The sequence below is a fragment of the Callorhinus ursinus genome, unplaced genomic scaffold (assembly GCF_003265705.2).
Source record: "Callorhinus ursinus isolate GAN/ISIS: 27379988/994484 unplaced genomic scaffold, GSC_fseal_2.0 scaffold85, whole genome shotgun sequence".
Classification (NCBI taxonomy): domain Eukaryota; kingdom Metazoa; phylum Chordata; class Mammalia; order Carnivora; family Otariidae; genus Callorhinus; species Callorhinus ursinus.
The window spans coordinates 2101021-2111593 of NW_027397147.1; the positions used below are offsets into that span (position 1 = coordinate 2101021).

At 45.9% G+C, this 10573-nt stretch overlaps 1 pseudogene; it reads left to right on the forward strand.

The window, feature by feature from the left end:
• Positions 1 to 7270: 7270 nt before the first annotated feature.
• LOC112811411 (U2 spliceosomal RNA) lies at positions 7271 to 7475 on the forward strand (annotated as a pseudogene).
• Positions 7476 to 10573: the final 3098 nt, after the last annotated feature.

A 10573-nucleotide genomic window follows, 5' to 3' on the forward strand; every position in this document is an offset into this window, starting at 1 on the left:
CCAAAAGAAGTGCAGTAATTGTTACAAATCTTGAAAGAAACATCCTCATGGTAATTATTTAATTACTGGGAATATCACTTGCAAGATATGTCAAACAAAATAGGTAATATTGTTTATATACAAAGAATTCTTACAAATCAATAAGAAATACATAAACAAATGAGGACATTCCAGAAAAAATAAAAATGACTAAAAAATATACCAAAGATGTTCAACCTTATTAATGAATAAGTTTAAGTGAAAACAAACAATAATTTTTGTTCAATGTCACCTATTGAACTGGCAAAGAATAGAATCGGGTAAACCCAGTGTTTGTGAGGATGTAGCGTGGTCGGCTATTGGTGGTTCTATAAATGGGCATGACCTTTGTGGACCACTCTTCACATTCTCTAATAAAATACACAACATATATGAGGAAGAGCGCTTCAGACATCACCAGCCCACGCCTACCAAATAAAACCACATTTTTAGGGTGTCTGTCTTCAGCTCAGGTCATGATCCCAGGGTCCTGGGATCGAGTCCTACAGCAGGCTCCCTGTTTCTCCCTCTGCCTCTGCTGCTCCCCCCAGCTTGTGCGCTCTCTCTCTCCCTCGCAAAATAAAAAATTTTTTAAAAATCACATTTTTTAACTGTTCATAATACGATGACTACAATCCCCAGCTTTCCCAGATAGCAGAAAGTGCAGTCTTCCCTCACTCCCATCCTGGGCTCTCTGAGGAATACTTAGAAGCTTCACTCCCATGTCCCCTGCCACTTCCACCAGCTCGTCTCTTGCACTGTATTGCTGCCAACCCAGCACTTTGCAGTTCATCTTCAGCCGACTGTTCTGTGGTCCCCACACCATTTTAACTACAGACACAGGCTTCACCTTAATGCTAATCTCCTTTCAAAGCATGACAAAGATGTTTGAACAAAACTTGACCGAATGCTTGCAGAAAACCAGAATCATAGCCCAGAAGGTGCCTGACATTGAGAAGGTGCCCCTCCACGTAATTGTTCCTGGGGACCCCAAGGCCAAACCCAACATGGGGGCTTTCTACGTCCAACAAGCTTCCATGGGGTGAGGTGCAGCCCAACCCCCTTCTAGCAGATTTCCACTCCTCTCTCTTGAACAGAAGATACTTCTTTTCCTACCATGCACAGTCCTTCAAATGCTTGATTTGTTTTATGATGATAACGTTCTGCTTTACGATCAGAAAAACATACACGCACATGATAAAATGGCGTAAGAAAAAAAATCAATCCGGAAATTATAGGTGGATCCAACTAATACAGTCACAATTCTGGTGGCCAGAACAGACAGTTCAAAGAACACCCCTCCCAGAGTGCACCTCAGTCCTGTCTGGGTGTGCCGCATGTTACACTCAATAAATGTTTGTTGAATGAATAAACTAATGTTGATTGCCCCCTTCCCAATCACCTTATGAGATAAAGTCCAGCCTCATTTGAATGGATCCCAGTCTTCACACCCTGGCTTTCAAGTCTCATCATTTTAGTCTTGCCACTCTGCTACAGTCACCAGGTTCCTTCCTGTGCCGTCTCAGCCTTCCCTCCAGGCTCAGACTGAGTCCCACTTCTGCCTGGGAAGTCTGACCGGCCTCAGACATCCCTCGCCCATCCCCCATGCCTAAAGCCATCCCTCCTTCCTTGAGCTGTATACCTGCTTACTCTTCATTACACTCATCTTACATCTTGGTTCTTTCCTATACATGCAAATCTTGTCTCCTTAAGAAGATACATCCCGGGGCGGCAGCAGGGGTGGGGGGGGCGCTCTCCTGCCTCTGTTCCTCCCAGGCTGTTAGGGATCAACAAATAGTGATTGATTTCTGAATTCATTATTCGTCTCCTTCTGTTCATTGAGTCATCAACTCTGTCTTAGGCTTGATTCCCCAGAAGCAACTCTTGGGACCTGAGACAAGGGTTTGCATGAAGGTGGTTTATTAGGAAGTGTCCCTGGGGTGGGGGGGGTGGGGGGGGAGTGGAGGAACAGGAGGGGGGGGAAGGGGGTCAGGCAAGGGTGTGTAATCGAGTAAAGCTACAGAGCTGAAAGGTAGCTCAACCCTCCAGGGGAGCTCTGGGGACAGTGTGGGCCATACCTACAATGGTCACTTCAGGACAAAGGAGTTGGAGTATCATCCCCCCACCCCTTGCCTTGGTCTTTTGACTAAGGGCTGTCCCCGGGGCATGAAAACTTCTAAGCATTTCTGGTTCTCTAGAGTACGCAGGAAAAGCCGGTTCTGGAAGCCTCAGTGCAGCCCTCCAACAAAGAGATGAAGGTACTGAAAACAAATAGGAACCTATAGTGCACAAAAACATAAAATCATCAAAAGGGCATGGACAGTTGACCACATCCACACATTGTGCCAACAGACATTTACAGAACACCTATTTACACTCTAGACACTGTATGGAAATTGGTGAGGCAAAGCCTTAGCCCTCAGGGGTCCAGTGCTGAGGTCTTAAAGGGGTGGCTATCCCACACGATTCATTCCTGTCTGGGTTCTGGAGAAGTGTGAATGCAGAGGCCAGCAGGAGCCCACGGGGAAGGTGAACAAACTACGCGGGATTCCCGGGCATGACTTAGGATCCTAAAGAATGAGTACGAGGGAAGAGGGTATTCCCAGCAAAAGGAACAGCGTGTCCAAAGCAGAGAAGCAAAAGGACACATTTGTTTGGAAAGGGGGTGTAGTTTGCTGTGGCTGGAACACAGGGTGTGGGAGAAAGGGAGCACTCTGGGAGCCAATGTCGTTCAAGAGAGCCAGGCTAAGGGGGAAGAGTTTTTTCACCCTGCGAGGTGGACAGTAAGATTTAAAGATGTCTGGCCGTGATCAGAGAGGTGTTTTAGGAAGAGGGTAGGCATATATAAACCACATATGGAACACCGGCTGTTCTAACAGCCCCGCATCCATGACCCCATGCAGAGGATTCCATTTCATGATTGGTCCAGGACGAGCTGCACCAGACCGGGCAGGTGAATGAGTCGGGTCTGGAGCTGCGTGTTGGGGGAAGAGGGGACTGGAACAAAGGACACACCAGAAAGAGCCAGGATCTGAGGACATCAGCACCTCTAACCCAGCAGGACATGTAAATATGAATATTCTCTATTTATGAATATTGGTTAATTTCAGTAACTTCCCTTTTTCTGGCTTAAGCCAGTTTGAGTCAGGTTTTTGTCACATTAAGTGTCCCTACTGAGACTGAATGTATGTTTTAAAATCAAAACACAGATGAAAAAACGCTTCCAGATACACAACCAAAAGAACTTCATAGTATAGGGGGGGAAAAAAAACCTCTACCATTTATGTTGAACTTAAAGAGGTCTCATGACATAAAACTCTGAAAAATATTGGACAGTCTGGACCAAGTTGAAAGGAATGCCACACACAACCCATCTGCCCCAGTCCTGAGCTCCCCGTAAATGGATTAATGCCCAAAGGGCCTGCCACTTGCTTTTTGGGGGGAGGGTGGGTGCTCAGAGAGGCTTTGGGAAGGACAGGAAACATCCCATTGATAGCTGGTCCCTGTGACATTCATCAGAGGTGTTTGGATTAGAAGAGGAAGTCCCTGCAAAGGGGATCCAGGTCCCATATCTCCCTGAAGGTGGGGTGGCAGAACAACACCCTGGGGACTTGAGGGACATGCCTCAGCCTGCAGGGCCCTAGCTGGCCTCCAGGCTCAAGGTAACCCAGATGGTTTTCTTTCTCTTTTTTGTTTTTTAAAGTAGGCTCCAGGCTCCACACCCAGCGTGGAGTCCAATGCAGGGCTTGAACTCATGACACTGAGATCAAGAGTTGACCTTAGATCAAGAGTTGGATTGGGGCACCTGGGTGGTGCAGTCAGTTAAGCAGCCGACTCTTGGTTTCAGCTCACATCGTGATCTCAGGGTCCTGAGATCGAGCCCCACGTTGGGCTCTGTGTGCTTGAGACTTTCTCCCTCTTGCTCTGCCTCTTCCCCCTCCCCAAAATAAATAAATAAAATCTTAAAAAAGAAGAGTTGGGTGCTCAACCAACTAAGCCACCCAGGTGCCCCCAGGTGGTTTTCTAAGTACAGGGGACTTTGCCATCCGAATGCCCATGAAGCCATCCACAGCTTTGGAGAATGTCACCAAGGTGGTGTTCAGAGGAAGCCACATAGCCTTACATGCTTTTATTGATAAACAAGCAATTTTAAAATAAGTGAGCTATGCATTCAACTCCAGACATTAGGGAAAGTAAAACAAAAATCAAAAAAAAAGCAGAAGGATAAAATGTACAAAATTACAAACAGAAGTTGGGGAAAGGAAAGGACACAGAACAGAATTAGTAAAATCAGAAGAGCTGTTTATTTGAAAGGACAGGTCAGTAAAATACCATGCGTGTATGTGTGTACAAACTCCTTCTTTCCGACCTACTTGAAAAAATCCTGTCTTTGTGTATGTCCCATCTAGCTCCTTCCTCTCCCCCTTACTTTCTAGTACTACAATAGCTGATGTCATTATTATAACCACGCTAATAGTGCAACATTGAAAGAAAGCAAGGTATGGGGAGGGGAGGGGCGGTAACAAGGTGCGGGACTGGAGAGCATCCAGTGGTGGCATGATTAAAATCCCCTTCCTGCCACTTCGGGGTATTTCACAAGATGGGAGGAAAGGGTAGAACAGGCTTTCCGAGTGACTTTGTCCTACCACAGAACGCTTCTGGAACATGCAGCTGTTCTAAAGATCAGCCACAGGATCCTCCAGACATACTCAGATTACAGTGAAGCCAAGCTGAAAAGAGGAACTACAAAGGCAGCTTTTGGAAAGAGAAAAGGAACGGGAACCATGATAGGTAGGAGGTTAACACAATTTTTAAAAATTACTTATTTTATGTCATTAATTTGAAAATAGTGATGAAAAAGACGGAAATCTGTTAGGGCTACAAAATAGCTCAATTAATTTGGAGAGGATAGTTACCTTTTCAATAGTTGAGACTTCACACCCAGAAATGTGTCTTAGCATGCATTAAAGTCTTTCCTCAGATCTGTCTGTGTAGTTTTACAAAGGTCTCGCACAGTTTTCAAGTTTGTTCCTGGGGTATCTCTGAGTTTTCCAGTTTGGATAACGGGATGGCTGAAGGAATTGCTCACAATAGCAACCCAAACCACAGAAGACCTAGGAATTAGTATATAGAACAGCCAAGACACTTTGGGAAAACGATGTAACGAGAGCAATGTTGGGGGGCAGGCAACTTACCAAGCAGACATCAAAATCCACTCTCAAGTGACAGCCCTTAAAACTGTGGTACAGGGCGCCTGGGTGGCTCAGTCGTTAAGCCTCTGCCTTCAGCTCAGGTCACGGTCCCAGGGTCCTGGGGTCGAGTCTGGCATCAGGCTCCCTGCTCCGCAGAGAGCCTGCTTCTCCCTCTCCCACTCCCCCTGCTTGTGTTCCCTCTCTCACTGAGTCTCTCTCTGTCAAATAAATAAATCTTTAAAAAAAAAAACAAAACAAAACTGTGGTACAGCAGCTCTGTGAGGGACAGCCCCGAGGGGACATCCTCTGCAGCAGTGGGGAACGCACTGATGAAAAATGCAACAACTTGGATGAATTTCAAAGACAAGTATACTGAGTGATTAAAGCCAATCTGAAGAACTTCCTAACTATATGATTCCCTGTATATGACGTTCTGAAAAAGACAAAACTATGTTGATGAAGAACAGATCGGTGGCCACTTCGTGAGTGGAGGAGAAAGACTAGAAAGGGGCAGTCTGAGGGAGTTTGCCAGGGTGATGGAAGTGTTTTGTTTGTGGTGATGATCACATGAATGAATATATATATATATATATATATGAATATATAATATAAATCTATAGATCTGTGTGCCCAAAGAGGCATACTTTTATAATTTTTTAAAAGATTTATTTATTCATTTTTAGAAAGAGAGAACGAGCATGGGGAGAGGCAGAGGGAGAGGAGAGAAAGAATCCCAAGCAGACTCTGCACTGAGCGTGGAGCCCAACATGGGGCTCAATCCCAGGATCCTGAGACCATGACCATAGCTGGAACTAAGAGTTGGACATTCAACCGACTCAGCCACTCAAGAGTCCCTTTTTATAAATATTATAATTTCTAAAATCAATAAGCAAAGCCAGCACAGTGGGTAGTACAGTTCTAAATAAAGAGATGAATGAAACCAGAACCAGTCCAGATACATAAGGCTGTAAAATATAAAAACACAGCTTCCTGGGAGGCAGTTTGCACAACAGCATGGAGGCGCTTAACACGACAGAACTGTAGTACACTTCAGAGTGGTTAAGATGCTAGGTTTTATGTTACGTGTATTTTGCCACAATTTTTTTTATTTTTATTTTTTTTTAAGATTTATTTATTTATTTGAGAGAGATAGAGACACACAGCGAGAGAGGGAACACAAGCAGGGGGAGTGGGAGAGGGAGAAGAAGCAGGCTTCCCCAGGAGCAGGGAGCCTGATGCGGGGCTCGATCCCCGGACCCTGGGATCATGACCTGAGCCGAAGGCAGACGCTTAACGACTGAGCCACCCAGGCTCCCCTTGCCACAATTTTTTAAAAGGTGGCCTTATATTGATAAGTGTTGAAGTCTGGAGATAGGTATTGGGGGAATCATGATACCATCATAATACCTTTGCATAATTTGACATTTTCCACAATAAAATTTTTTTTTCTTTAAAAACATGGCTTTTCAGATTGGTGGTGAAATGCATTAACAAAAGCATGGAGACATTGACTTTTTGTTTAGGAAAAGTAAAATCTCACCTCAAATATTTTAAAAGATCGGTGAGCTTTTGCGGCTCCTGGGTGGCGCAGTCAGCTGTCTGACTCTCGGTTTCAGCTCAGGTCATGGTCTCGGGGTGGTGGGATCCAGCTCCATGTGGAGCCCCACACTGGGCTCTGCGCTTGTGTCTCCCTCTCCCTCTGCCCTTCCTGCTCGTGCTCGCTCTCTCTCTCAAATAAATACATCTAAAAAAATAAATAAAATCAGTGGGAAAAAAAGGTCGGTTAGCTTTACAATTTTTACATAGGAAAAATAAAACCATGAAACAACTGGAGGACAAGAGGAGGGGGCAGTATTATGACCTGGGAGGGAAGAAGGGCTTGCAAAGCCTAGAAGGAAACCCAGAAAAGAAAAATGAGGAAAAAGCGATGGATTTGGTGACATAACAATTCAAACTTACATATGGTAAAACACCGCCAACACCAACATGTTATTAAAAGCTCAGCTGTAAACTGGGAAAAACTACTTCCCCGAGGCCCTGTCACCAATTATGGACTGTGCATCGCTTCTCGGCCTTTTGGCTAAGATCAAGTGTAGTAACATAATTGTTATGGACTGGGCCTGGCCCCTAGAGGTCTCTGAGTTTGCTTCCTGTGGCATACATCTTCCATTCAAGTCTTTATCTTTGCTTTTCAAGCTCCTAATACGAGAGATAGGAGCTCATGATAATTAGGGATGAAAAACCCCCAAATGTAGCGTATGAAGAACAGAGGGAAACACCCCTGTTGCTGTTAATGATGTCAGGCGCAGACCCAGAAGAACGCAAGTGTGTAGACTGGGGCTCTCCCATGGAACATTCCCAGCCTCGGTTTGTCCATCTGTACATGGGGCTGATGATGAAACCTGCTCAGCCTGGTTTCCGGCAGCAGGGTAAGAATTAGAGAAACATTAGCTATTCATTTTGATGGGACAGATGGGTTTATGGATGACAGTGCTGGTCTCGGTGGGAATTTATTTTCTTGTGGGTAGATTTCCATGATTCCGCACTAGACAATGATGAGGATTACTATTATAATCAAAAAAACATTACTTACATTTGTCTTTTTTTTTTTAAGAGGTGACTCAGAGATGAACTGAATGTCTGGAAGAGAGTTCAAAGAAGGAAAACACCAGGATGCTTGGGCTAGTTTGTAGTCTTTGGGAGTATGGTTCCCTCCCCGGACTCCTTATCCCAAATGCATGCAAGGATGACGAGGGTACCTGCCCCGCCTGTGGAGGTCTCCTCTATGAGGTGCCGGAGACAGAGGGGCAGACAGCTTGATACGGCACAAGGTAATGAGTGTCAGGACGCAGGGAAGTATAGAAAGTTACTACCTGAGTAACTAGGGAAGGTCGTCTGGAGGTGACATTTGAACTCACTCTTGAAGGGTGAGGAGGTGTTCCCAAGTGGGGGTGGGGGAGGGGAAGGAGAGTCCCAGAGGAAAGAACAGCATATGAAAATACACACAGGCACAGAAGAGCATGGCCAAGTTGAGTTGAAGCAAGACATCCAAATGGATTCTTCTAGGAGTGGGGGAGCCAACGGGGCTAGAATGGTGGGTTGAGGGTTGTGAGGGTCTTCAAAGGGTTTTGATTCACTCTAAGGTGAAACAAAGCTGGGGATTTATTGGAGCAGAGAGACCTTTTGTTCATTCCATTTAACAAACATTTATTGAATGCATCCTGTATTATTAACCCTCATCCCAAGTGTTCTGTTGCCCCTGTAACAAACTACCACAAGCTTTGTGTCTTAAAACAACACAAACTTACTATTTTACAGTTCTGGATGTCAAAAGTCTGAAATGGGTCTCAGTGGGCTAAAGCCAAGGTGGGGCAGGGCTGCGTTCATTTCGGAGGTGGAGAGGAGAATTCATTTCCTTGTCTCCAGCTTCTGGAGGCTGCTTGAATTTCTTGGTTCATGCCTTCTTCCATGTTCAAAGCCAGCAATGCCCAGCAGAGTCTTTCTAATGAGGCACTCTCTCTGGTTCTGACTCTTCTGTTTCCCTCTTCCCCATTCAAAGCCACTCATAATTACATTGGGCCCACCCAGGGAATCCAGGATAATCTCCCCCATCTGAAGGTCCATTGATTAGCAACTTTAATTCCATTCTCAACCTTAATTCCCCCTTGCCACGTAGCATAACATATTCACAGGTCCCAGGGATTAAGACGTGAAATCTTTGGAAGCCATAATTCTGTCTACCACAGAGACCAATCATTGGACACCGTGGGAGAGGACTACCCAAGGACATGAATACAAGGAGGTGTGGATCACAGGGGGCCTTCGACACACACACCCTTAGATTTCTAGCTCAAGCCCCTTGGTTGGGGTTGGTGGGAGAAACACTACAGCCTCGGCTCAGATGCCAATGGAAAGTAAAACCCAGTTTGGTTTTCTAGTCATTTCTATGGTCTGCTTGCGATACTTTGTTCCCATCTTCTTGTTTGCCAGCTAGGCCAAGGTCCCTTCCAGGGGAAGATTCTGGGTGCTGGGCATAGGGATGGGAGGTTTCGGTTTCTGGCAACTACACCACCACCATCTGGTGCTTTCTCATTACACCTGGCTTCTTAAAACCAAGGACAACTGGGAAAGTCCTAATGTGACGTTGCTCTTCCCATCCCTCCCCGCCCCCCCCCCAGAGTGGGTAAATCCATTCTTTGTTCTGCACAGTGGACAAAACAAAATAGGACACAGAAAACAGGTGGTTTTTAAGGAACATCCAATGTTTGGGACAACTAAAGGGAGAGGGTTAGGGGTGCTTGTTTCAAGGTGACAGGCCCTGAGTGTCTGATTTCTCATCCTCGTGCCACCATTGGTCTCATTATGAGATGCCCTCCCGCCGAGGGACCAGAGGAATGTTTTCCACGCTTACCCTCCATTTATGCTGGCTTCCAGCTGTATTTTCAACAGAAGGTTTCTGGTTGTGCAATAAGCATCTTAGGATGTAGAAACAGGTCAGGCAGCAGGTAAGGTCAGCTTAAGGTCACTTAAACTGGTTGCAGGCAACTTCTGGGCTGTTTGGTCCACACAGGAGCTCCAGCTATCAAAATAAAGAAATAAATAAAAGTTTTTAAAACTTTCATGAAAAACAAACTAGAGTGGGGCTGGCTTTGATATACTCCTTTACCCCACGGCCAATACCCCAGATCCATAACCAAGACCTGTTGCTTTAGTTCCCTAGATGGCCCTAGCATCTGTCTTCTCTCCATCTTCCCTATTACCACCTACTCCCAGATGCCACCATCCTACCTGGACTCCAGCAAGATCCTCCCAGCCAGTGGCTCCGCATCCTCTCTGCCCCTTTCCCACGCATTGTTTTCACAGCAGCCTAAAGATCTTTTGAAAACACAAAGCTGCTCATGGGCCTCCCCCTCCCCCAATATAATGCCTTTCCACTGTACTTAATCTAAGACTTCAGTGCTTACATGGCCTGCAAGACCCTTTATGGTTGAGTCTCTTTCTCTCTTTCTTCTTATTGCTTCATTCACGGAGGCCATCTTGGGGTGCACGCTCCACCCTTCCCCTCATCACCCCCACTCCAGCGTGCATCTGCTGACTTCTAACTACCGCCTTGCTCTTTTTGCCCGAGTGCCTCCTCTGGTCTCTGAAACTGCTTGCATGCCTGTCTCCCACCCACAGCAGCCCTCAGACAATGGCTGATGAGAGCAAGGGTGTAAATGCCCAGAATCCTCACCTGGGTGGATCATTCTGAGGTGTGTGTGCCCCCAGTGTGTCCCAGCAGGATTAAACCCATTGGCCACAGTGATCCCCAGCTTGAGAGTTGTGATGATTAATTTCATGTGTCTACAATGGCCGGCGGTACC